At 41.5% G+C, this 23742-nt stretch overlaps 1 pseudogene; it reads right to left on the reverse strand.

The window, feature by feature from the left end:
- Positions 1-629: 629 nt before the first annotated feature.
- Positions 630-23349, reverse strand: LOC117451283 (phospholipase B-like 1; annotated as a pseudogene).
- Positions 23350-23742: the final 393 nt, after the last annotated feature.

The following is a 23742-nucleotide window of genomic DNA, read 5'->3' on the forward strand; positions in this document are numbered from 1 at the left end:
GGACCCCCCCCAGAGGAGGTGAGGACCCCCATAGAGGGTGTTAGGTACACTCCCCACTTATAAAAATAGCACTTTACCACTGCACCCTCTCTAATCTCAGATGCACCCTGAGTCATTTTGTTCTGGAACCGGGCCTGCCCCCTCCACACTCGTTGCTTTGGAACAGGCCCTCCGCGTGAACGCGCAAACGGAGGGATAGGGTGTAGGGGTAGGGTGTAGGTTCGGGAATGGGCCTGATTGAGTGAGTGAGTGAGTGTTGAGCGAAACCTTTCCTGATTAGCTGAATGCCGGAGGAAACGGGAACTAGGCCTACATTACATGTGTGCAGTGGCGTTTCTATATGTAGGCCTACATATAGAAACGCCACTGCACACATGGTATTAGTTTAAGCAGACTGTTTGTTGTTGTGACTCAGATGAAGATCAGAACACATTTTATGACCAACTTATGCAGAAATCCAGGTCATTCCAAAGGGTTCATACTTTTTCTTGCAACTGTATTAATATGTGTGGCTCTAAATGATATTACAGCTGTTGAGCTTTGCAACACTCTCCTTAACTTCTTGTTATTGACAGCAGCAATACAAAGTCAACCCAAGAGTCACTGTTACACAAGTCAAGAGACAGGACGGTGCTGTACAACTTTAATAAACAATTAGCACATCAAATGTTGGCATGAAACAGATTTGCAGTGTTACACATCAGAATCATAAAGTTTAACCTGAGGATGGTGTTGGCACATCACAGACATTTAAGCATTTCAAAAAGGGTTCCAGATAACCACTGATTTAGTGCATTGATTTTGCCATTTATAAAATCATCAAGTAACAGTGTTTAAGGCACAAATGGCTGCAGGTACCAAAAATAATATAAATACTGATTATAAATCTGGTGTGAAGTTTGAGATTTCATCAGTTGGAAGGAAATGACTGTTACTAAGAAAATGCAAAAACCTTATAAAGAAAGCATTTGTTGGCCGGACGCAATTCTGACTCTCACAATTAATTACTCTGAAAGCATCAGACAGACTGCATCTAAATCACACACACACACACACACACACACACACACACACACACACACACCACCCCCCCCCCCCCCCCCCCCTCATGGCTCGAAGATAAGAGGCCGCATCTTGACGAAGGTGAAGTTGTAGAACTGCGGCAGACCCTGGTGGCTCATGTTGCTGGATCTATCCCATTCAAACGGCGGGAGTCCGTCCTCTGTCGTCGGCCCGTTCACCGCCTCCGCAACAAACTCTCCAGCCATGTGGAAATCTGTCACCTGGACCAACAACAACACGGGGATCAGAGAGAATCTGAGATAAAAGGCATTTGGTGCAGAAATGAGTCCTAAAACCGGATATTTGGTTCCTTCGTCTCCAAGTCAATATTTGTTTTAACGTGTTATCGGTTATAGACCTGAAATAAGGTCTGAGGTTAACCGACGCTTTGGAGGTTTTAACGTTTTGTTGTACAAAATAAAATATATCAGTAAATACCACACTGCTTCCATGTGTCTTTAAAACGGGGGTTGCTAACACGTCATAATGCCGACCTTTAGCTTGTAGATATCATCAAATAACGTGTATTTTCCCCATGTCTTATTTTCTGCACAAAGAAATCACATTGCTTCTTGTCGAGGGAGCCCTTGCAATGCTACCTACAAGGTCGGCCTACTCAATACGTCATCAGTGTCATGTGAGATCAGTGTGGGGACAGGCGCTACCTTAGTGTCGTAGCATCCTTTTGGTGAAGGATTCTCTGCACTCAGGTCGCCACGGCAGCAGATGGTCTTGCATGGATCCCCTTAGAGTATGGATCCTTCTTGTAGTCTGCAAACGAGCAAACATTTTAGAGCAGAACTGTTGCCTCCATACGGTTAAATATCCTGTAGTAGCTAGACAGCAAAGAATGAACGGAAGAAATTCAATAACAAGAAGCAGAAGATATAACATTTGAAGATCAATCTTATGCTACTGAACCAGCATTCACATAATAACGGATGCACCTTGCTAACCAAGCCAGGGAGCTAGCAACAGCATGACTCGGTATCCGACAGGCCTCCCTTCTGTCCAGATCAACAGCCTGTCCACATTTGGTCCCATAGGGTTACATTTGGTAAAAAACAGGCGACGTAACGGTGACAACGTCCACTTATTTTATACACTCTATGGCAGTGTTTCTCAAACTTTTCCATACCAAGGACCACTTAACCAATAAAAAAAACACTCGCGGACCACGTAACTCCACAAATATTCCAAAACACATCGTTTTTCTAGAACAGATTACAAATCGCCTGAAACTGGTACAAAGAAGTGGCAACATGTGTGATCAAGGTGTTGCGCTGGACTATTTGATGCAATCAAAAGTGAAACTTAAGCTCGCTCCATTGCGGAGATATTCGCGCGAGAGTGCGGAAAACTTAAATGTAATTATTTATTTCAAATGTGAAATTTTACCAATATACTCACGGACCACTAGGGGGCACTCACGGACCATCAGTGGTCCGCGGACCGCACACCGCACTTTGAGAAGCACTGCTCTATGGTGATATCCAAACAAAACGAACCACACACCATTAGACCTCATGATGTGCTTCAAGGAGTCCATGTCTTTAACATCAGCATGGTCACGGCGGAAGATCTTGGCTCTGGGACAGAGATCGTACGAGAAGTCTTCTCCGTACTCCTCCCACATCTCTCCGTACCCACTCATCTTGTAGATCTTCTGGTGGAAAGGAACGTTGTAGGAGGGCCAGTAACCTGTGGAAAATGGAGGCAAAGAGAAAGTCTTAAAATTAAAAAACACTACAGAAGAAAACGGGGGGAAAAAGATCTGATGTTACAGTACCTCTGCGCAGAGCCTGTGATTGGTCAGAATACTCCACCAGCCCGGGGATCTGCTCCACCACCGTCAGAGCTCCGTCTTCAACACTGCGGCCCAGCTTCACCTTGCTCCTGTCCAACACCATGTACTGGTTGTTGTAGGTGCCTAAGCAAGCAGATACAGATACACCCTGTGTTTTATTCCATGCTAATGTAGCCTTTAGCCCAGGGTTACTGCCTTTAGTGCTTTATACCCATTAGGACTCACCAGAGTTGTACATGGAGAAGGTCTTGGCCCACTCCTCTCCGGTGTGTGCCAAACTGTGAGCCAGCCTGACCCTCTGCCATGCATACAGGCTGTTAGGAGTGATCGAGTCAAACAGGGAGGAGTTAAATACATTGTTGGTGGTCTGGGTTATCATCAGACCACTGCCCAGGAGGTAGAAGTCATCGAGAGACACGAGGAAACCTGGAGAGAAAGGTGACCTTTTCTGACAATCTGGAAAACTTGGATTGCAAATGGATGCGATGTCACCAATGCTATCTTTGAGGAATTCTTGCTATGGTGAGTTCCTACGTACCCGGGTAGCTGCTGAAGGACAGTTTCCCAGTGGCTGTGTGGGGCTCAGTGATGTGGAAATCCCAGTGTTTGTAGATCCGCATTGTGGCAGCGTAAGTGTACCAGCTGGAGTGGGCAAACAGGAGATTCTCAAAGCCAGGCAACATCTGAAGAGAAACAGCCAAATGGAGTTAGACTCAACAGTCGATATGGTATTCCTGTGTCAGCACTAACGACTGGTGTTTGTGTCAACGTGGATCACACGACTGCACCTCAGGGTTATACTTCGTCCAAACCCGATTTGGGATCAGAGGTAAACAAGTCTTTTAGCTCTTTTGCAACATGGACCCTTTTGTTATGTTTCCAAAGAAACCCACAATATATTTTACTCATGTGTTTTAGTGCCAGCTATGCTGTAGCTCTTGTGCTCATAACAACAAACCCTTCGCATCTTTGAATATCACGCTGCATTACAAGGGTCAACATTTGTCCAGTTAAAGTCTGACATACAGCATGGACGTCCTTTTGGATTCAACTTGTGTTCTTTTATATTGTATTTATTGCCTGTGTGAAGGAAATATTTTTGTTTATGTGTTTGTACCAAAAAAAGCATTTTGTGTTTCACATAGGTCTGCCATAACTTAGAGCAGGGGGTTAAAGGTTTAAAGGGTTAAAGGTTCCGCTTTCCTGTTGGGGGACTGTGACTAACTGCCAGAGGACTTTAACAGACTGTCTTTGTCTCTGAATCCATGTGTTTTTGTGATTATCGATCAGAAGACGCGCGAAATAGAGGCTCCTCCTTGATTATCTGTGTAGATTTGCGCTGTGTTTGTGTAATCTTCAGTGTTGGCTGGGGAATCACATGATGAAGTCGTGTGAGAACCCTGCCAATGCTCCCGGCCGTGGCTCTCAATAAACTCAGGTGTTTGATATAAAGCGGACTCCAGCCTCCATTCCTTCCATCTACATTGCTGAAAAGAAAATCTCTCTCACATATTGGCGTCGCGAACAGGACACCAACATATTTTCGGATGCTGGTGAGTACATTTCTATTTTGAGATTGACTCGCCAGCGTTTGAGATCAACGGTGTATTAAAATTACCTGAGAGAACTGAGCTGCTGCATTTTTTTTGGGTTTCTCTACTCATTTACATCTGGAGGCTAATCTATAACCTCAGGAATCGGTGTCAAGGGGATATTGTCCTGGCCGATTTCCCCGTGTTTGTTGCTGGGACAGGTGTCTACGAGCAAACGCGGCTTATGTGAAAACTATGAGAATATTTGGGGCTAATGATAACCTAGGAATATCGAATTTCATCGATCTCCTCTGTGTGTGCTTCTTGGAATTAACTCACCAGGCAATTACACACAACAAATATTCAGAGAAACTTTTGAGAGATGCACCAGCAAAGTGGATTTTCTGAATTAGAGCAATGTCGCAAGATTTGTATTTAAACAAATCGCCGAATTTAGGAGCTTTCAGAGGATAAATAGCATTTCTGCTGAGGTGCCGATTCTCCGCCCCCTGGGGAGAGCTGCATGCAGAAAAAAGGAGCATACAGCATTATCCGCAATTATTTACGCTTTTGAACTAAAGAAAGTGCCTAATGTGTGGTTTGAGAATGTTGTATGAATTGCTGAATTTGGCTGTGTTTGCAGATACACGAGAATTATGAGGATAGAGGGCTCATAATTAGTGGCCCCTCTGAAAGTCTCCCTAATTCGGATTAAAATAGGCTGGAAGAGTTTTTTGTCGGGCTGAGTTGTTGAGAGTTTTTATGTTTGTTTGTCTAACTGCAGTGTTTGTTTGTATAATGGTTTCGTGTTTGTTTGTCTACCCGCCGTCTTGTGCATGCGTTGTAACAACTCATAATGAATCAGTCCACAGCCAGGGTAAAATGAACTAAAACTTCAGTTATTTCACCAAAATTAAATGACTTGAGAGAAATAAAACAATAATGTAAAGATGAAAAGCTCAAACAGCTCAATGTTGTATTATTTGTTTCATTTATTCTTAAATCTATGTATTATATGGTAATAATGAATAATAAAAAAAACCGTAATGTATTGAACACATTCCAAAACAAAGAAGATAAGACAGAACCAGACTCAGACATGAGGACTGGCTTATCTATAGCCAGTTGAGAAGCACTTGAGGTGCTTGGCTCTGTGAGGCCTGATGTACTTATAGGGTTCTGTTTTCTTCAAGGTTGTGTCTTCCTAGTCGAATGTACTTAATGTAAGTCGCTTTGGATAAAAGCGTCAGCTAACTGCAATGTAGTCAGACAGTAATTGAAACTTTTGCGCTGTTGCTGCAAAATGAAAACCTTGTTGATTGTCTGTTTCCAACTGGCCACTGGAATCAGATAATTGATATACGTTGAAGTTCAATTACAGTTTAAATATAGTTTAACATTCTTTATTAAACTGTTTCAAATTATTTCTAGTACAATTGGTCTATACAGACATTACTACAATCCTAATAGTTGTCAAATACTGAGCTTATGAACAATAGAGTAAAGGTCGCTGGTTAAGCCAGGATCAATATACTTGTTGAGGTTTTATTGTGCACATAATAAATGTGTTTAAACGAATTGAGCAATTTTTTTTTAAGGAGTATAATGTTGCAATTTTAAGATAAGTAATTGCAGTTCAAAGGTAGATGTTTTTTTCTCCTTCTCTCGTTCACGAGCACACAAAATAAATCATAAACATTTCCAAATCCGAACAGACAGAGAAGTAAACTAAACTATTTTGCTCTTCATTTTTAAATGGGATTTTCCGCTACATAACAGAAGACTTAATACAGGACTTAAAGAACGTTTTAAAGACAAGTCATGGAGAGGTTTGCATTTTGGACGGAATCTCCCCTTTCCTCTGCTCCTAAAATCCTGCACCCGAGGTCAATCACAGGCGTGACCTTTGGAGGGGCAGAGAATCTGAGCAAGACCACAGAGCGACCATTGGGGGTTGTATGGCCTAAAGGCACAAAGAGGAACATCTGGCTACACCCAAACACACACACACACACACACACACACACACACACACACACACACACACACACACACACACACACACACACACACACACACACACACACACACACACACACACACACACACACACACACACACACACACACACACACACACACACACACACACACACACACGTGTAAGTGATTTACAGTTACTAAATCAGCCTACTATCACCTAAAGAACATATCTAGGATTAAAGACTAATGTCACAGCAGGATTTGAAAAAAAAAAAAAAAAAAAAAACTTGTCCATGCTTTTATCTTCAGTAGACTGGACACTGAAATGGTGTCTTCACAGGTCTCACAAAAAAAAAAAAAAATATATATTAGAAAGCTGCAGCAGATTCAGAACGCTGCTGCTCGAGTCCTCACTGACACTAAGAAAGTGGATCACATCACTCCTGCTCTGAAGTCTCTACACTGGCTTCCTGTGTGTCAAAGAATAGATTTCAAAATACTGCTGCTGGTTTATAAAGCACTGAATGGTTTAGGCCCAAAATACATTTCTGACCTCCTGCTAAACTATGAACCATCCAGATCTCTCAGGTCTTCAGGGACTGGTCAGCTTTCTGTCCCCAGAGTCAGAACTAAACATGGAGAAGCAGCGTTCAGTTATTATGCTTTTAATTGAACTAGTCATATCTTAGACCGCACTGTAACTTTTATCCATGTATTTGTCCTTTTAATGCTTATTTTATTAGCTTTTCTTTTAATGCTTAATGTCTTTCATTTTTTTGTAAGGCACTTTCAATTGCCTTGCGTTGAAAGGTGCTATATACATCTGATGGAGATGGATAGAGGCATTCATTTTAATTGTAGCAGTCAGTTTGTGGTTCTGGCAGCATTGTTGAGCATTTTTCATAGATGTGTTTTCATGCCTCTGGGTAAGGCTTAGTCTTTCTATCTGTATAGCCACTGGTGTAACTAAGTTCATAAAGTCAACAGGTACTATACTTGAGCACTATTTTGAGATACTTGTACTTGATTTGAGTATTTAAATGTTTTGCCACTTTATTCTTCTACTTCTACAGTTCAGAGGTACATGGTGTATTTCTACTCCGCTACATGTATTTCATACCTTTTAGTTACTTTACGGATCTGGATGAATGATGTGAAATCTAATCAAGTGTTAAATCAGACTTTAGTTCCACCTGGAGTAAATCCACCAGCTACCCTGCAGTCTACAAAGTACTTCAGACTAGCTGCACCTTCACCAGCTTTGAGAACACTTTGATGATAAATCATTATAAAACACATCATATATATTATTCTGAAATGGACCAATCTGCACAACGACTGTCGCTATTTCCACTATATTTTGATGAGAATACTTTTCTACTTTCACTTGAGTAACATTTTTAATGCAGTACTCTTGCTGTAACATAGTATGCATACACTCTGGTACTTCTACTCAAGAACAAGCGGCTGCAGATTGTCACGTAGTGATCGTCTTCTTAAATAGGACATCTTTGATAATAGATTCTGGCCTATCAGAATCGAGGTGGCGGCGTGGTGTTGTTGCAGGAAGTCCCGACGGAGAATAATTTTGCGGTAACACATCTCGATATACATTGATACAACATTACGTGTTGATAGAACTCATCACATAATGAAATAGGACCCCACGGTTTGATGATTGATAGGTGTGTGGGCTGTCTTCCGTTTTCACACACAGGACAGTGGGGGATCCACGAATGTAAAGTAATTCACACAGCCTTTTTTCCTCTGTGAGGAGCAGCAGGTTCAGCTTCATTTAAATATGTCGTGTAGTAATACTGTCGATGGATTTCTTTTTCATCTCAAGAGAGAATGTGTATTTTATGTTAGTATTTCAAAAAAAAAACCCAGACAGCGCCGCTGCGGGGTTGGGTTTTCAGCATGTCAATTTTGTCACACAAATGTGCCTTTTTATTTCATACAGTTCCATTTGGATTGAGACAGGGAAATAATCCAAACCTCATGCGTGGCGTTTCACCGTCAAGGGGGCGATATAGCCATCTGTATGTCAAATATGTCTTATATGTCTTAAATGACATGATGAATTGGAAATGGGGGACCCTGATGTAAACAAGACGAAAGTCTTTCTCTGGTCTGCATCCCCTTGACAATTGTATTTTTTGAGCTGTACTGTACCCAATATACAAGCTGTTAATAAACTTTTCAATCAATCAATCAATATGTAATTACATTTCAAATACTGATTTGAGCCCCACCACTGTATGAGTTAGCCCTACCATAGATTACCCAAAAAAAAAAAAAATACTCAGGAGCTGATACGTCAATTAATTGCTTATCATGACAGGCACACAATAAAACAGTGGAAACAAACATGTGTTTGACTTTCATTAGTGAATGACACTGTGTGCCCTTTTATAGTCTGAGTCCAATATTGTGCATTTATATATATATTATATACATATCCTACATATATGCTAAGGTCCCGCTACTGACACGATAGCAGTCATTTCGTGCGCATGTGTGTAATTAAACCCATGATATCGAAATCTCAATCCAGCCAGGTACCCAGAGTTGGCAACCTTGCCCATGCCCCAAATAATATTTGTATTGCAGATCTACATGAATCACACAAACGACCTAGTTTGGATTCAAAAGGTGACAAGTTTGCATACCTGCTTGTCATCCATTTCATTACAGAGCTGGGAAAATGGTGTATTGATTAGATTCTGATCCGTGCAAGTCCTATTTTAACTGACTTTAGTTTCTAATATTAATGATAATTTGATTTCATCCCATAAGTAATTATTTAAATTAACTCAACATTTCACATGATGGATTAGTGTTCCACATTTCCCCACTAATTTCTTTTATGATTGAGCCACTGGTAAAGAGAGACATTGATGATCCTGTGTTCCGTTTGTTGTCTATGGCTTCGGACGGCTTCACTAAATGTCACCCAGCTCTGCCCTACTACAGACCGGCTGAGTGCAGTCACAGAGATGCTATGGCTGCGCTACATGACATTAATGGTCTGGTCCGAGAATGGACACCATTCCCTGCTCACAGAGAGAATGACATTCCTCAAACTGAACTTTACAGCCGTTGATACTGTCTCACGTGGGTCTGCTCCCCCCCACCGAGCCATGAACTGAAAGCTTGACGTCTGCTCTGAACACTTGGAAGCCTCCCTGTCACACCAGCTCCAAACCCTTGGGTCAGTCAGATGAGTCAAACGGCTTCACTTGGGCACAGGGGTCAGAAATATGATTCTCGTTACCACAGAGTGGGTTTGTTTGTTTTTTAAGGCTATCCATACTGCTATGCAGAGGATGCCTGCAGGTTGGCAAGCTGTGAAAAGCCCCTACCATTTTTAGTATAGGCCTGTTGTCAGGGGCCTGTTACTGTCTACTACATATATTCACATTATATAGACCATGAGGCTGCACGGAGCTTAGGCTAAAAATACAACCATTCTGTTCTGCTCTAAAGATTCAATTTATAGATTCTATATCAAAATAGTTTGTTCTTATTGTTTCCAATGATAACGTCACCTTAAGTGGAGGAATGCAAACCTGTTTTCAAATGTAAGGTTTTGAATTTGTTTGACATTTCTCAGTAAAGACACCCTCAGACGCCCACTATCATTCATGCTCCTTCAGTGGTGACTCAGATGTTAAGGGGGTTGAAGCTGTTCCTCCCAAATCAGAGATGCTTTTTTTTTTTTTTTGTTTTTTCAACAAAGGTGTGCATTTCCTGCATAATATATGGTTCTCACAATTGTTTTTGCAAGTTGCGTGCTGATACTGAGTTTTCTCGATTAATAGCTTATAGACGATACCATGTTTAAATAGACTCCTACGTTGTTATTACATTATGTGACATATGTAAGAAAAGGGAGGGGAGAGTCAATTATATTTGAGTAATTGATCTCATATTGAAACATTCATTTCTCAAACCTATGTTTATGGAAGAGGAAATGTACTTCTGATAAACTAATCTTTTATCAAACGGTAAATGGTGAATTAATATAATATTTAGAATAATTGAGAACGGGTTATATCCACAGGGACTAGCTCACATTTAACTTAAAATAACATTTCTCTGCTTTGGACTGATGAGTATATGATTCTTGCATGTTAAATGACTAACACAAACCTTACATGTATGCATGTGCATGTGTCAGGAAGGCTCCCAAATAATTCTGAGGGGCCTATCGTATTTTTGTAATTGAATGATAATGTGCTAATCCATTACTTTGAGTTGTCTGCACCCAGGAAAACATCTCTATGAAGTGTTAACCCAATCACTAGGACAGCTCTGAAGGTCAAGGGTCAGAGAGAGAGGGTCACACCCTCTGGCTGCAGAGAGCACCCCCAGCCACGGGCAAGGAGGCACGAGGTCTTTCGAGATGAGAGGATTCTAATCTTCAACTTTCTGATGGGATGGGATGCTTCTTCATCTTTCTGCTCGGGGGGGCCAAACAGACAACTCTGCAGGACGAGCGATGGCTTCAGAGGCTCCATGGTTCTTGGAAGGGCAGATTTCTTCCTAACCTCTCCCATCACGGGGGTGGCATCTGGATGTGCCACTTGGAATAGGCTCTGCTCTCAAGCAGACAGCAGAAGGAATGCAGGCAGATGAGCCTCTGGTTCACTGGGAGATCATAAAGTGCTCACTGAATGAGCCACAAAAAGCAGAGCAATTGGGGGGTTTGAAATATGGTGCTCTGGGGAAGAAGAGTTTTGAGCCAATCAGCACCTCAGTGCTAATCTACAGTATCAGGATGCCTTCACACACCAGACATTCTGTGTCATAAAGAGAGGAGGAGAACGAGTCAGGAGGACATGTTCTTCGAGCTCTTGTACAAAGATAACATTTGAATTGAATGACCAGATGATTACAGATGTACAATTAATGATTGTTTTTATATTTCCGATGAACAGATATGTGTTACATAGTGGTGACAAATATATTTTGTCAGATCAGATTACACTTTCACACTAAACAAATAAATTAATTGTCAGATCAGATTACACTTTCACACTAAACAAATAAATTAATTGATATTTTCAGATTGATAATGTATTGAACAATAAGATATTTCTAATATTATAACAGACAATGTTACTATCCTTAATCATTACCAGGTAAAATGTACAACGAGGAAACCAGCTTACCAGGTTTCCGACCCAGGTGCTGCTGTGTGCGACCTGTCTGAACCAGAGAAAAAAACAAATGTTCCATCCACTCCAAGTAAACACTCAGGAGGTGAGGTAGATTCTTCAAAAAAGGCCTTAATCGCTCCTTTTAAACAAACTAAAACTAATTCTGCAGTAAACTTAATGTTAGACTACGCCCATGAATGTAATATTAGCAACTGTTGGCTATGCCAAAATATGCCAGAATCCATGCATTCTCCCATGTTTAGCCCAATCCCGTTTGCAAGAGCAGACTATAAATTAATCAACTGGAACGAAATTTACTCTAGGATTAGCGATGAGGCTGAGGACTGCTATACTCCGTCATACCCAACAGACTCTGATAAACCGTTACAGTACAAGGGTCTGGTCTCTCTCATTGTTGAGACAGTAAATACAAATTATCTGCCTGACGGTTTCAAACGATTGATGTTTTTAAAACTAATATATGTGAAGAAATACATTAACCTAGCTTTTGAATACAGATTCCAGTTAGCTCTGGTACAAACTAATTGTTCGGTTAATTCCACAAGTCCAACATGCACAAAACAACCACACCTGGCATCTTTGCTGGTTGAAGCTTTGGTAACAGTGGTGCCCTGGTTTGGCTCCAGAACAGTGAACTCCGTTGAGGTTAAAATACATGATTGCACGAAACCAATACCCCTAGGCAATCCCCCTACACGTGACTGTTCAGTATATGTTCCCCCAATTTCAGTACACGAATGGAAGAATGTGTCCATCTGTTTCCAGAATGAAGCAGGATCTCACACCTCTCCGGATGTGGGACACAGCGACTGTAATACCATAGTGAGGGTAACATTAGCTAGAATTCGCCTCCCACAGAGAGTTTACTTAGTTTGTGGCGACCGGGTTTATGGCTGCGTACCATATGACGTTTTTTTATGGCACCTGTTATCTAGCCTACCTAATTCCTTTAATCCGTAAAGTAGAGGCAAATGAGATTGCAGCGATACTTCCCTCTCTACACAGGAACAGCAGGTCCATTACAAAAGGACAACAGGTAGCGAGCCTATTTTTGCCTTGGTACGGCATTTATGTTAGTCAGCAGGAAATCATGGCATGGTCCAAAGTAGTGGAGCATCATCTAAATGTATCAAGTATCGCGATGTTAGCGGAACATAAAGAACTGCAGGAAGTTAGGACAGTAGCACTACAGAATCGCATGGCGCTGGACCTCCTCTTAGCTGCCCAGGGGGGCGCATGTAAAGTAATTGGTGCAGAGTGCTGTTCCTTTGTCTTTGACGCCACACCTGAAGTTACGGATATGGTCCAGGACACAGCTAAGGGGATAAAAGAATTGCATGAAACTCATGGGTTTACACTTGGGGATTTAAGCGGAACTCTTGGGTCCTGGGGAGCGGGGTTGGTTAAATTTGTTGTTACTGTTGCAGTGTTTATCTTGGTTGTGCTAATCCTAGTGACCTGTTTGATCACTGTAATTAAATTAGCCATACGCAGGGTTGCCAAGACTACCCTCCAGGCCCCACAGAGGCTAGTGGGGTACTCTACTGTAGATGACACAATGTTGATGTACGACGCCGAGCTTCCAGACCCATGGGTCTCCGTGGCAGTTCCGGTACCTTGGGTACCTCCTTTCAGCGATTGATAAATTGATTAAAGTTGACACTCAGAATAAAGAATAAATGTTTTGACTTTTCCTTTCTCAGGTTGTTTTCAATAAAATGTCTGACTTCTCCTTTTCAGATTTTTGAACAAATGTATTTGAATAAAATGTATGTAGTAAAGTGCCTTACTCTTGAATAAGTGTATTGTAAACGTAAAGTAATGCTAAAAATGGAGGACACTGTAGCTTTACAGATTACAGATTGATCGATTCATCACTGTGAATGTATACCTTGACTGTGAATTTTTAACTGAATCCCTAATGATTCTGATTTTATACCTCAATTGGATTTCTTATAATCCTACATTCTAATTGTGTTTTAATAAGTAATTACCTTAAAGTAAATCTTTAAAGATGTAAGCTGAATTTGAATTTGTGTTTGATGAATGAGATTAACTGAGGGATAAATGATAAAAGATCTTGTTTTTGAAACATATATTTTACTATTATATTTTTGTATTGCATATGTGTTATTATTGTGCTTTTTGACAAAAGAAATCAAACACTGAAGAAAGATGATTTTTCTATTATGGTTGTCTGTATCAACCATTGTGATTGGCTGTTCCAATCTTATTCTGCTTTTGATGTGATTAATGTAATGAGGAATCCACCCAACTCTGAGGACGTTTTATTTGATTCAAGTAGTGACTGAAAATATTCTTAGACTAATGTTAATTGGTTATCAATGAATTGATAAAAGCGTGGATCTGTGAAGGAAATATTTTTGTTTATGTGTTTGTACCAAAAAAAGCATTTTGTGTTTCACATAGGTCTGCCATAACTTAGAGCAGGGGGTTAAAGGTTTAAAGGGTTAAAGGTTCCGCTTTCCTGTTGGGGGACTGTGACTAACTGCCAGAGGACTTTAACAGACTGTCTTTGTCTCTGAATCCATGTGTTTTTGTGATTATCGATCAGAAGACGCGCGAAATAGAGGCTCCTCCTTGATTATCTGTGTAGATTTGCGCTGTGTTTCTGTGTAATCTTCAGTGTTGGCTGGGGAATCACATGATGAAGTCGTGTGAGAACCCTGCCAATGCTCCCGGCCGTGGCTCTCACATGATGAAGTCGTGTGAGAACCCTGCCAATGCTCCCGGCCGTGGCTCTCAATAAACTCAGGTGTTTGATATAAAGCGGACTCCAGCCTCCATTCCTTCCATCTACATTGCTGAAAAGAAAATCTCTCTCACAGCCTGTACAGCACTTTGGTCAACTGAGGTTGTTTTAAATGTGCTATATAAATAAAGATTGAGATTGCAAAAGCTGGTACATAATGTATTTGCTCAACAATATTTTGTACACAGGAGCTTTGATGAAAACACCTTATACCATTCTATTAATGTGTGCTTGACTCTTGCGTCTACTCTTTGATTTACATACGCCTAACGTAGAGTATGTAGCAGGCATGTATGTCTTGCCCTTTGACCTTGATGAGAGCAGAGCAGTGTCCCATCGCTGGGAGTTTGTAGTTCTTGAGCGGAGGGTTGGAGTCGCGGTGCAGAGCTGGGATCAGATCCATGAGGTCCCCCACCGCATTCAGGAACTGGATCGCAAACAGGGACAGCGGCTATGGGAACAAGCAGATGAAGGGAAATGACTAGTAGTGCTGCTTCCATAGTAAGAAGCCACCCGCACAATAGTATCACTTACAAAACAACTGTTCATAGCTTAAATCAGGGGTGTCAAACTCAATTTCATCGCGGGCCACATTCGCATTATGGTTGCACTCAAAGGGCCGGTTGTAACTTTAAGACTATATAAAAATACATATAATATTTAACATATATAAAATAATGTATTATATTACATTATTGCTCTACATTGGATTATTATCGGATAGGGTAATACCTTCATAATTAACTACGTCTGAAAGCAAAAGTCTAGGGCAAATAATTGCAAGTCTCTTCAGTGAGAATGTCACAAAATGATTTAAAAAGAAAAGTCACATTAAAAAAAAAGTCAAAATCAAAAAAGAAAAGTGACATTTTGAAAAAAAAGTGACATTTAAAAAAAGAAAAGTCAAATTCTGAGAGAAAAGTCAAATTTCAGATGCATTGTGGGACATGTAGTTTATGGGCAACGTGCCTCTGTAAAGTAGCATGTAACCGTATAATATAATCATATTTTTTGCAAGCTCTTGTGGGGCCACATAAAATGAAGTCGCGGGCCGGATTTGGCCCCCGGGCCTTGAGTTTGACACCCCTGGCTTAAATCACTGAATTCGGGAGATTTTCATTCCATATCTGCACTTCCTAAGCTGCGTTTTTAAGTTTATGCGTCATCAAAAATATATGAATTAACTTAAATTGTAGCTTAACACAATAAAACAATAGTATGTGAGGTGTAGACGCAATACAAACAATGTTTTAAATTGTTATCCAGCAATATTGTCGGTTTCATTGATAGTAACAAGACACTTTTGGAACCAACGGTAGTATCATTCGTTGGATTATAACTAACTTTTGGAAAATATGCATCTTCTTTTTATCTACAGAGCAAACAGACATATAATCTCATGTCTCTACATTTTTAGAGTGAAACAAACTGTGATAAATGAGTCACAAGTTTGGTATGAATTGGAGGTTCCTCATTTTAAATAAGAACTTGGCAGAGCCCTATTTAAAGCTTTAAAACATAAGTATCTTAAAGCGGAAGATAAACTTCATATTCATACCTTCATGGTGACTGCTTTGTCAGGGAACTTCTATGTGGTATGTATATACTTCAAACCTGATGTTTCCTATTGGTTTATATTGGTCTCACTCTTGTTGTGGCATATTTTTGGATGTGACGAAAAGTTTGCTTCGAGAGCCGGTTTAAACAAGTTTCAATAAGATAATGTTATAATTATGTGGCTTTTCTACCTTTTTCCCTCGTTTCTTGGCCCATTCTGCGACTCCTGCTTGCAGTCCATCCATCTGAGCCACGATGAAGCCGGCGTGTCTCCACAGAGGATCAGAGCTCTTGTTCAGTTTCACCTGCTCTCTGGTCCACGAGTCCTGATTCCTACACGCCCAACAGCAACGTTTGCAATTAACTGTTGTCATTGCTCATTAGAATTACTTAATGCCCAAACACTCAACGTCAAAGACTCTGAAGACGTGAAGTCCAACATGTAAATAAACTGGAATCATGCTATGAATGAAATAAAATCCCTTTGGTTCATATTTTAAACACTGCAACTTAAAAAGTTTCAGCACAATAATGTTGTTTCTGTTTTTCCTCTTCCTAACCAATAATGCTTACATATTAGGGATGGGAACGATTAATCGAATATTCGAAATGATTCAGGTATTCGAATATGAGTTATGAATATTTTTATTAAAAAAGAAAATGTATTAATAATTTTTTTTGGAGTGATGCCTAAGTTGATTACATATTATCAAATTGAATAATTCAATGTATACGACAGTGCCATAGCTAAATGTGTTAGGTGACGTCTAAAGGTGTGTTTTGCTCCGCTCACCGGTCCCTCACAGCGGGCAGAGCTGCAGGTGCTGATCTCTCTCTCTCGTGTCCGGTTATACTTCACTCGCATTCATGTCAAAATCCATCAGATCTAGCTAGTTCTAGCCAATGATATGGTTGCTGCCCCTCCCTACACGCAGATCACGCAGACTCAAACCTCATCTTAGGCCCAAATGTGGCGCAAATGCGCTCCGCAGCCGTTGCGAGGTTCTGGCGCTAACAGTTCATGAGCGTGCTCCCCCGCCCCCTGTCAACACTCCCGACACATGAGTGGCCAGCCTAAACAACAATAAGCGCTGCTTGGCAACCGTGTGTGGCGGCAAAGTACATGGACATTTTGACTGGAGAGATTTAGTTTTGCCGGTATTCAACATTTTACCAGTCATAGTCCGGTAATTATTTACACTCTAATATACTTCGACCAGGTTAGTGAGTGCGGTGTAGAGGTCAAACTATGCCAAATTAAACTTATTGATACATGCTAACCTTGCTATACCCGCAACCTCCGTTCCTGCTGAGAGGGTCTTCTCTACAGCTGGCCTGATTGTGAATCGCCTCCACACATGAAAGCTGTAGGCCTATAGCTGTCAAACTGTGATCACCAGTTCAATACATTTGACAAATTCGACTTGGTTTCTACACTTATTTGAACATGTATGTATTTCTAAAAAAATCTTGAAAAAAAATTGGGTAAAAAAAAAATTCTGAAAAAATGTGTTTACCCAATTTTTTTTTTTATAGGATATGTACATTTCGGTTAACCGGTTAACCGTTTTTTGGGGGGTCGAATATTCGAATATAGATTTGCTTTCAAATTCCCATCCCTATTACATATACATCCACTCTGGACAAGAGAAGCCGAATGCCGTAAGAGAAATAGTAAAAAAGTTGTGTAGGCCTACTTCTATTATTCAAAATGTTTCCCAACGATTTACAAACCAGAAGTCATCGTGCGTCTGCATTTTAGGTTATCAGGAGAAACAAGCTAATGCTAGCCAGAAGCTAACCCAAATGGACTTTTTATCCAGTCTTCAAGCCACACTTTCCCCATGCACGATTAGTTTTGCAATACATATGTAACTAAATGAAGGACTTTAGTCATCGGCTGTCTGAATTTTAGGATATCAGAGTAATAAACGGAGCAAACGTTTGCCTTTAGCCCGTAGCCACTCAGGGTCACAGATACCTCGAAGGACAATTAAGCTCCTTGGAACAGTTACGAACTCCCATCAAATACTACACCACCAAACTCGAGCACCAATGATACATGAACACGTGACGCACCTCGTCCCTCTTTCAACCAACCAATCACATTCTGCTAAACATGCCGCTCTATTGAAGCTGCCAGGTCTTCCTGCCTCTGCCTCCTCGCTGTGCTGCTGCTTCTGTGTCCACTTGCTGCTGCCACGTTCATGTTCCTGCTGCTGTGTTGAATGCTGCTGCTCGCCCCACCCCCACCCCAGCTTCCACCTGTAGGCTCGGGGGATAGTTATCTAATCATCACTCAATGTTCTCTGTAAATCTGTGGAGTGATGAGGCCCGAGCCTAGACGCCAAACTCAAACTATATGCTGCTTCTAATAAACATATTAAGAAACACGTGAGTTGTGTGACTGAAATGAACATGTTGTCAGTTAAAATGTCTGGCCACTGAAAAGAGGATATGATGAAAGTGAACCGTATGTTTTGCTGCGGTTTTGATTTTTCAAAAGGAAAAGAGAACAAACTCACGACATGAAACTCTGAACTGGCTCGAGGATCTTTGGGTCTTGGATCAGCTGCGGATACATGTTGGTGTAGTGGTCCATCATCTGCCTGGGGAGGAAGAAAATGTGAAATAAATGAAATCAAAATAACAAAAACTGTAAACGCCTTAAACCCTGCATCTTATCTGTAAATGTGACCAGTCACCACTTGTTCTATCCGTTTTGAATATATTTGTACAACCTTGCATCAAATATGCTGGATTAATAGCTGTTTCAGCGGCATTAGTAGACGTTGTAGATTGAAAGGTCTCTATTTGGAGAATGTCAAATTATCATATAATCATTTAAAACATATAGTCTTATACTCTGGTTGCCTTTTACACTGTTACATTGTATGTGTTTAACAACATGTGTTTAGACATGTTGAGGATCTACATTTCTGGAGGGCAAAAGGAAGTGTAAAAGGGGGATATGCAAAGGGTTAAGGACGGGGGGTTTATGGTGTAATGGGGGGGATGTTTAGATGATGCCTAAGGGACTTTAAGTGTGGGACCAGTTGGCTTTTCTCTCCTATATAGTGAGACTGTGAGCTGTGTTCGGGGCGCAGAACTTCTCGGAAGTAGCTCCGTTCCTACATTTGGGATCGATTTCACTTGTCTATTGACTTTCTTTATTACTTTATTAAATATAACAAAAGACAAACTTTGTCCATGAGGAATCATTTATCAGTTTCTCTTAAGAATTCCCCCCACAGAGGGCAACAAGACAGCACATAGAGACTCACTGGGCCGTCAGGTAGCCCTCCAGGTAGCCGGCCAGGAAGAAGGTCATCTCATCGGTTTCAGGGGTCTTCCCGTACCCGGCACGGATCTCCAGGATGCTCCAGCCTGAGGTGGACAGGGTGTCATTCAGATACCCGTACGCACCCCCCTCGGTCTCCAGCACCCCCTCCTTCAGCAGGACCATCTTGTGTTCGGGGTCCCAGTACACCGTGGCTGCTGTCATCTCTGAGATGAAATCACACAACATTAGCACTGAGTAGCAGAGGTGGGAAGTAGTGGAGTACAAATACTTCGTTACTGCACTTAAGTACATCTTTCTGGTATCAGTACTTTACTCCACTACTTATTTTTCTGACGACTTTTTACTTTCTACTTCTTACATGTTGAACCCAAATACCTGTACTTTCTACTTCTTACATGTTGAACTCAAATACCTGTACTTTCTACTTCTTACATGTTGAACTCAAATACCTGTACTTTCTACTTCTTACATTATGTACTTTCTACTTCTTACATGTTGAACTCAAATACCTGTACTTTCTACTTCTTACATGTTGAACTCAAATACCTGTACTTTCTACTTCTTACATGTTGAACACAAATACCTGTACTTTCTACTTCTTACATGTTGGACACAAATACCTGTACTTTCTACTTCTTACATGTTAAACACAAATACCTGTACTTTCTACTTCTTACAGTTTGAACCCAAATACCTGTACTTTCTACTTCTTACATGTTGAACTCAAATACCTGTACTTTCTACTTCTTACATGTTGAACTCAAATACCTGTATTTTCTACTTCTCACATTTTCCAAACAGCTGGTTGCTTTAGTTTGAATGTGTGTTTGGTGGCGTGATCATTATTATTTAGAGTCATTGCGTGCCTATTGAGACAACAAAATGTCTACAGAACAGTCATGTCAGCTGAAAAAGAACAATACAGTTGAAGATGAGGTCCTATGTTGAGTATCTGACAATTGACTAATATTGATATTTATTTTTTGGGTTGAGCTGGCCTATATTACTTGTATGATAGTATATTGGTGCATCAACACTGTGTATTGCTTTTCCTACAAAGGGGTCACAAGGCTACATGTCACATTCACTTAAATATCAGTATAGGGCCTGGCTCATTTCGTGGCATCTGCAGGCAGTGGCAAGTCCTTCCGGCATATGCCACAGAGGCCGCTACTCTGTGGTAGCTGTGGCAAGTACTTCCGGCATATGCCACAGAGGCCACAATTTGTCGAGGCATCTGCCGCTGCTCAACGGGAGTTGCCACAAGATGCCAGAGTAACGGCCCCTACACACGGCGGCGCGCGTTGCCGCTTCTGCCCATTCACTTTGAATAGGGTGACGTCACGATTCGCCGAACTGCATTGTGGGAGCAAAGTGTAGCTTCTCTCGAGGTGCTCGCTGCAAAAGTAGAGCAATGTTCTACTTTTGCCGCCTCGACGGAGGCGTCAGCCAATCAAATCCCTCGTATGTAAATCTGACAGTACAAGCAGTAGCCAATCAAACCGGGTGTATGTTGGGAGAGCCAGACCGCAGTTATTTCCCATATGTCAACAAAAGGAGGAGAAAATGATCGTGGCGGTAGGGAACATACAGGGATACAAACCGGAGGAGCCAGGCATGGGGGGAGGTGGCAGAGACAGTGGGGGAAACTGGTAGGTTTTCGCTTGTTTGGGGAGTTTATATCCAGTGTATTTCGTTTGAATGGACAGCTAGCAAGCATAGACAGTATATTTAGCCAGCATGGATGTAGCATGAATGCTTTGCTTTGTATGTCCGGGACGGACATTCATGTGATTGGTTGTTGGTCGGGCTGCTCGCATTAATTCCCCAAACTCAAGACACGCCCACCGCCAAGCGGCAACGCACGCCGCCGTGTGTAGGGGCCGTAACGGCCCGTCCACACAGCGGCGTGCGTTGACGCTTCACCATTCACTTTGAATGGGGTGATGTCACTTTTAGCCGAAATGCATCGTGGGAAGCGACGCGGAGCGTAGCTGGCGTGGCTCGCTGCAAAAGTTGAGCAATGTTCAACTTTTGACGCCTCGGCAGAAGCGTCAGCCAATCGAATCATATGCCAGTACAAGCTCTAGCCAATCAAACCGCTGCTTGTGTGTCAGGGGCGGGAGATTCATGTGATTGGTTGTTGGTCGAGTTTGAGACACGCCCACCGGCAAGCTTCAGCGCACGCCGCTGTGTGGACGGGCCATGAGAGTAGTGGGGGAGTTTTATACACTGGTGTGGAAATTCTCTGGCGTTATAATATCAGCGCGGCCGCAGTCAGATCAAAATGCCTGGTAGCTGCCACTCGCCTTCCGTGGCAAATGCTGCTATTTAAACCCGTATTTATCGTGTAAAATGTCGCTGTTTTGGCATGACTTTATCGAACTGATCTGTACACAGGACTGATGATCTGTACACAGGGTTGGGTTGTAATGGAACACATGTAACGGCGTTACGTAATCAGAATACAAAAAACAAGTAGCCTAACTGTATTCAGCTCGCGTTACATTTGATAAACAACTAATCCGAATACAGTTACTTTGGTAAACCTTTAGTGAATACATGTTGGAATACTTATTGGAATTATTGGTGGAAAAGTTTCCTCACAAAATGTATCCTAATATTCATTACCGGCAGAACTGTGCACAGCACAGCAGCATGTCTGTGAGGCCCCGCCCCCGCACGCAGATGAGAGAGATCTCTTTTTAAATATATTGAAAGCTAGAAACGGAGATGGTTCGATAAAACGTGCAAGATAACGTTTATGTAGCATTTCTTTATTGTCGAAATGATGACATTTCATAACTGGATCAAATCAAAGTGAATGGCCTGCTGCTGCTGAAGGCATGGGGCAAATATAAGTCCTTTGCCTAATTTATAAAGTAAACTTAGCATCTCACTAGCAGTGGCAACTGCAATCAGTTACAGCTGTAGCCAAGTCTAATAACACCAGTGTACACGTTGCTGTGTCAATACAGATATTTATTTGTTAATTATTTGTCTTTACCATAGACTGTATATGGTCTTTACTAGTCATACACCTGGTTTATAGCAAGCAGTGGAAACTCCCCTCAAGAAGCGACAATTGCCAAGGGCGTTGCAACCCTCACTCGCCAATATTTCATCATAAATATAGCACGTTTGTTTATTTTAGCAAACCATGCTCCAAGTAAAATTGAATAGAAATGATAATGTATAATCTTTTTGAAAATAGAGATCGCACATCAGTCCTGTGTACAGATCAGTTCGATAAAGTCATGCCTAAACAGCGACATTTTACACGATAAATACGGGTTTAAATAGCTGCATTTGCCACGGAAGGCGAGTGGCAGCTGCAGTAAACCTTCTCTACTCTGGCATCTTGTAGCAACTCCCGTTGAGCAGCGGCAGATGCCTCGGCAAATTGTGGCATCTGTGGCATATGCCGGAAGTACTTGCCACAGCTACCACAGAGTAGCGGCCTCTGTGGCATCTGCCGGAAGGACTTGCCACTGCCTGCAGATGCCACGAAATGCGCTTGCCGTCTCTCTAAAATATCCTCCCCATGCATGTCTGAATTTCTTCTTCTTTGTTTTCAATTAATAAGATTAATGAATTAAACGACAATTAAAATTAAAGCTTAAACATTTCAGTGGCAGAAGCCTTGTAAATCTGGGGATTACCCTGTTAACTATGTGTAAGAATAGGTAAGAAAAACAAATTCAACTCAAGTGGTCACATCATAAATCCCAACAGTTGACAGAAAGTGCGAGAACAATGTACAAACGTCCATGCGTGCTTACAGGTAACCACTACCTGTTGTAGTTAAGCCATTAAATCCTTCAAAAACTACCCGAGATTTCACATAAACACGGACTACTTACTGTCAGCAGAAGCGAAGGTCGAAGCCACGGCAAACAAAAGAAACACATACAGCCGGTTTACTGACGGCATGGCTGTGAAAACGCCGTCAGAAAGTTGAAATGACTGCAGAGTAGACTGGAGACGCTGATCTTCCTGAAGTTGTTCGGGCAAAAAGGAAATCAGTCTTATGACGGAGGGGGGGGGGGAAGTCCCAAGCAACCTGAGTGAGGCCCAATTCCAAACCACTCCCTCGACCCTACCCCTCCGTGATGGAGTGAACTCCGTCTGCAGCCACACTCGCAGCTCAACGCGGCTCCCTCCTGTCAGATGGAGGGAGTAAATACAGCAGCAAGCTTTGGGACGGCCTCCCCTCTCTCCGGCAGAAACAGGAAATGCCGTAACTGTATGTAACAACGGTTTCAAATCAGCATCTCTTAGACAAAAAGTTTAAATTAATAACTCAAATAAAACTCCAAACATCTTTCATTGTGTTTCAAAGCTCTTTTAGTTTTAAACCTGATGTTTATAAGCTTCTTAGTTTTTGCAACGGTCTGTAAATATACACAACTTTATAATAAAATGCACACATTTACCTTTTTCTAGACTAAACACAGGTATGATCCTAAGTTAAAAACATATGAGGTTATCATGAGGTTGTTAACATCGCAATTTATCAGTGGATGTTTGCTGGAACTA

This window comes from Pseudochaenichthys georgianus, chromosome 8 (genome assembly GCF_902827115.2).
Source record: "Pseudochaenichthys georgianus chromosome 8, fPseGeo1.2, whole genome shotgun sequence".
Taxonomy (NCBI): Eukaryota; Metazoa; Chordata; class Actinopteri; order Perciformes; family Channichthyidae; genus Pseudochaenichthys; species Pseudochaenichthys georgianus.